This window comes from Psammomys obesus, unplaced genomic scaffold (genome assembly GCF_907164565.1).
Source record: "Psammomys obesus unplaced genomic scaffold, mPsaObe1.curated_primary_1811, whole genome shotgun sequence".
In the NCBI taxonomy this organism is placed as follows: domain Eukaryota; kingdom Metazoa; phylum Chordata; class Mammalia; order Rodentia; family Muridae; genus Psammomys; species Psammomys obesus.
In genome coordinates this window covers 5,509,127-5,514,656 of record NW_026596433.1, presented here as the reverse complement: position 1 = coordinate 5,514,656, position 5,530 = coordinate 5,509,127, and positions in this window count along the sequence as shown.

Genomic DNA, 5,530 nt, shown 5'->3' with positions numbered 1-5,530 from the left:
AGGTGGTTTACAACCACTGATCCCTCCAATCGCAAGGTATCCAAAGACCTCTTCTGACCACTATTTGTCACCATTGGGGTGAATAAACATCCATGTAGGTAAAATGGTCATACATAAAATAATAATAATAAAATTGCATGTGTGTAATTTTTAAAAATACTTAACTTTCATGAGTTACAACAGGTAAGCTCTTATTTTTTTCAGAACTGTTAAAATAATACACTGATGCTGACTGAGTTACAGGAGACTAAAATATCATTAGGAATTTAAATGTCTCCAAATAAAAATGAATGTCCTTAATGACACATAGATTTAAAACCAAACAAAGCAAAAACATCTGTAATAGAAATGGCTTTGGTGTAATATACGGTGGCTAAAATCTGGCATTAGAGTACATAGCTCGGATTCAAGAAAAAGAGAATATTTGATGCAACTAGGAAGAAAGAAAGAGATTGCTACATTGGATGTGTTTAAGTCCTCAGTCAGAAGATGCTGATTTGTCTTACTAGTTCCGAAGTCATCAGTAAACACAATTATAAAAGAAATGGAAAGACTCAATGAAGGTAAAATCTTCATACAACACAATACGCATGCTCTACTTTGGATGTTTTTAATATCCTGTTCATTGCCTTACTGGGACTGTTTCCCTCGCACTGAATTTAGTACAAGAGTCTGGTGGCAAGAGATCAGATTAATGTGCCCCAAACCTCTTTGCAATATACATTTCAAACAGTGATGTGGGTGGCTTGAGCTGTTCAGGGATGGTCTAATCTTCTCTAAAGAAAATAGATCCAATTTTTAGCTGACTAAGTTTCTAGTGTCATTCATGATGGATAGGGATTTTCTGAAGAAGTCTTTGAATTGTCTTACTTTTATTTTCAGCTTGAAAAAAAAATAACCACTGTTTCAGTCTGCTGTTTTGGGATCTTTTGATCTTGATTCTGTCTGTCATAAATCGATTTTTAGTAATGGTATACAGAAACCTTTGAGCACATCATGCTCCCCAATGTGTAGGATACATGCTCGGAAACGAAAATTAATTGAGAAATATCATAGACACTGTCACACTTACATTGCTAAATAAGATGAGTCTCTGACTCTGGAGGACTGGGAGTTTCATGATGCTCCCTGGTTCAGATTACCTGGCTGAATCCACTACAGAAATGAAACATAGCAATTTTACCAGGAAACTTACAACCCAGGATGAAAAAATTATTTCATTGTGTGCTGTTCTTCCACTGTGTTACATGTTATATATGTATGTATATATACACACACATATATACATACACACACACACACACACATATATATATATATGTAGATAGATATACAATATATACTGCCCTATGCTTAAACAATGTAAGTAGATCATCATATGAAATAAATCTACATGAAATGTAGAAGCTCCTGGTGGTATGAATTTTCCAAGGAAAATATTTTACTGCCCAGGTTACAGATTGAGAATACATTGTCCGGTTTTACCAAGTTCCCCAGTAGAGGAGCCATACTGTGTTCATAACACTCAATGAGATGTGAATATAAAAATGGTATTTAGTGGCTGAAGCAATTTGACAAAACAAAGTAAAAAAAAAAAAAAAAAGGAAAAGAGAAAAAAAGAAAAAAAAAATCATTGTTCCTGTCAGAGCTAATATGTATGTTTAAAATACCCAGAAATTTAGGCATAGTTTATGATTCATTTATTTTCTAGCCTGACTTAAGTTATTATATTCCTAGGCATCATTTACTTAAAAATCACTTTGCATGGTATGATTTCTATTCTCAGCCCCCTTTGATCCTTTCTGCCAGTTCCTAAATTTAATTCTTTTGAAAAAAAATTATTTATTTCTCAAGGAAAATTATCTCTATACATTTGCTACAGATTAAACCTTTTTAAAATTTTTACAGTCAAGGATGTCTTTGAACTCATGATACTCTTGCCTTGGCCACCTGAATGCTGGTATTATATCCTTGTGGCACTACACCCTACTTTATATTTAATTTCTGTAGTCTTCAGAAGTTTTTACGTGGCAAGAGGGTAAAGCTTACTGTAATACTAACATGATTGAAGACCCGGTGGAGGTGATGGAAGATGGCTTTCTCTGTCTGATATAAACATCACGTTTGCTGAGAATCAGTGATGAGAAAGCTTTACCCATTCTCTTCACACAGTCTGATAGTAAGATACAACCTCATTACTAATACTAGAGTTATTATTAAAACAACAAAATATTAGTGTTTATAAGCATGTGGGGAAAGGTGACTTCTGTTGGATTAACATGCACTAGACTCTGCACTTTGTTAAATGGTCTGGTATTCCAGGGCAGAGTTCCTAGTACCCTTCCCACTGTACAGAAGACAGCAATCACAGGATGAGGAAACAATATTCCCAGATTATCTGAATGCAAGACTCCAATTCACAATTGAGCAGACATGCCCCACAGCATTGACCCTTAGAGACTGTGTCATCTCACATTGACATTCAATAATTCAACTCAGAACTTTATGTAAGAACTTGTCTTAGGAAACGAGAAAAGAGATTTTTCAGCACAATAATTGAGAGAGCGAAAAGACGTGACTTTTAAAATTATTCATTCTTCTTGCCTACAGTATAGCCCCACCACAGCTTCCCCTCCTTTGCCCCCATGACCCCTATCTCTCAGGTGCACCTGCCGCTTTGTCTCAATGTAGAAAAGAGCAGCTCTTTCAGGACATCAACCAAATATGCCCAGTAAGACCAAACACAAACCCTCACATCAAGGCTAAATGAGGCAAACCAATAGGAGGAAAAGCATCCCAAAAGAAGGCAAGAGAGTCAGAGACGCCCTCACTCCCACTGTCAGCAATACCTCCAAAACACCAAGCCAACAACCATAACAAATATGCAGAGAACATAGGAAAGACCCATTTGGGTTAAGCAATTGCTGCTCCAGTCTCTGAACTGACTTTTTTTTTAAATTAAGTATAAACAAACCTTTTAATTCTTTTAATCTTTTCTTTTTTAATTTAATTTTATTTATACATTTATTATAATTTATTCACTTTATATCCCTTCTGCAGCTGCCTCCCTCATCTCCTTACTGTTCCATCTGCCCTCTTTCTTCTCCCTCTATGCCCTTTACCTAGTCTAGGAGAGGACCTTCTCCCTTTCTATCTGACCCTAGCTCATCAGGTCTCATCAAACCTGGCTGCCTTGTCTTCCTCTGTGACATCCCTACAGGGGGGAGGTAATAAAAAAGCTGGCCACTGAGTTCATGTTAGTGACAGCTCCTGTACCTCTTACTCCCCCACTTGGAAACTGAGCAGTTCATGGGCTTCCTTTAAACAGGGATTCTAGGTCCCCTCCATGCATGGTCCATAGTTGGGGCATCAGTCTCTGAAGCCCGCTCTTTCCCGGGGCCAGATATTTTGGTCCTATTGTTCTCCTTGTGGATTTCCTGTCCCCTCCAGGTTTTTCTGTTTCCCTCTTCCATAAGGATTCCGGTACTCTGCCCAAAGTTTGGCTATGAGTCAAAGATCATCCTGAGTGAGAGAATCCAGAACTTGAAAGACACATATGATATATACACACTTATAAGTGGTATATACACTTATATATACACACATATAATATAGGAAAAATTACTAAAATCTATAGCCCTAAAGAAGCTAAACAACAAGAAGGACCATAGTGAAGACACTTAACCTCATTTAGAAGGGCAAATAGGATAGACATCAGGAGTAGGAGAAGACAAGGAACAGGATAGAAGCCTTCCACGAAGGACCTTTGAAAGACTCTATCCACCAGGGTATCAAAGGAGATAATCATTTATGTTTTAAGCATTTCTATATGACAAAATTACATATCAAAGGAAAGTCACTATGATAATCCTGTTTTAAAAATTGCTTGAGTTCATAATAGAGACAGCCACTGCTCCCTTTACTCAGGAAACCACATGGAAACTGAGCAAGGGGCTACATCTAATCAAGGGGTCTAAGTCCTCTCTATGCATAATCATTGGTTGGTGCAACAGAATCTGCAGGACCCCCAGGGCTCAGGTTTTTTTTAGCTTTGTTGGTCTCCTTGTGCGGTCCTGGTCCCCTGTGTCCTTCTATCCCCTGATTCTTCCAGAAGACTTTCTGTGCTCTGCCCAAAATTGGTCTGTGAATACCAACAGCACAGGCTCTAAGAGCAACAATCAATAAATGGGACCTCATGAAACTGAACAGCTTCTGTAAGGCAAAAGACACTGTCATCAGAACAAAAAGACAGCCTATAGACTGGGAAAAGATCTTCACCAACCCTATATCTGACAGAGGGCTATTATCCAGAATATATAAAGAACTCAAGAAGTTAAACATCAAAAAGTCAAACAATCTCATTAATAAATAAATGGGGTACAGAGCTAAACAGAGAATTCTCAATAGAGGAATATCGAATGGCGGAGAAACACTTAAAGAAATGCTCAGCATCCTTAGCCATCAAGGAAATGCAAATGAAAATGACCCTGAAATTTCACCCTACACCCAGCAGAATGGCTAAGATCAAAAACTCAAGGGACAACACATGTTAATGAGGGTGTGGAGAAAGGGGAACCCACTTCCATTGCTGTTGGGAATGTGAACTTGTGCAACCACTTTGGAAAACAGAGAAATCTTAAGGGACATTTCTTAATTAGTTTCATGCCATTTTGAAAACTCCAAGGAATAGCAGTATCTCATTCTCTGCAATGTTCTAATTAAGAATATATTTCTTAAAAATAAACATAAGAAGTACAAAGAAGAGTTGCTAGCTAGCATCTACTTTTTAAATTTATTTTTTATTTTTTTATTATTTATTAGAATTTATTCACTTTGTATCCCAGCTGTGGCTCCCTTCCTCATCTACTCCCAATCCTACCCTCTCTCCCTCTTTCCTTCCTATGTCCTTCCCCTAGTACACTGTTAGGGGAGGTCCTCCTCCCATTCCATCTGACACTAGCTTATCAGATTTCATCAGGATTGTCTGCATTGTCTTCCTTTGTGGCTGGGCAAAGCTGCACCCCTGAGGGGGAGGCTATCAGAGGACCTGTCAAGGTGTACAAGCCAGAGAAAACCCCGATTTTCCTTACTAGGGAATCCATTGGAGACTGAGTCTATGAGGTACATCTGAGCAGGGGTTTTAGGTCCTCTCCATGCACGGTTCTTGATTGGGGTATCAGTCTCTGCAGGGCACTGTAGATCCTTTTTTTTTTTTTTTTTTTTTTTTTGGCTCTGTTGCTCTTTTTGTGGAGCTCTTGTTCACTCCAGGTCTTTCTTTTATAGAATTCCCCCTTCATTCAGGAATTACCTGCAATCTGTCCAAAGTTTGGCTGAGTCTCAGCCTTTGCTTTTATACCTGGATCAGTAAAGTCTTTCAGATGTCCTCTAAGGTAGGCTCCTGTCCTGTTCCCCATCTTCTCCTGCTTCCAATATCTATCCAGTTTGTCCATTTGAATTTTAACTCTCTTTTCTTAATATATTTTTTTATTTCTTACAAATTATTCACTTTGTATCCCAGCTGTAGCTCCCT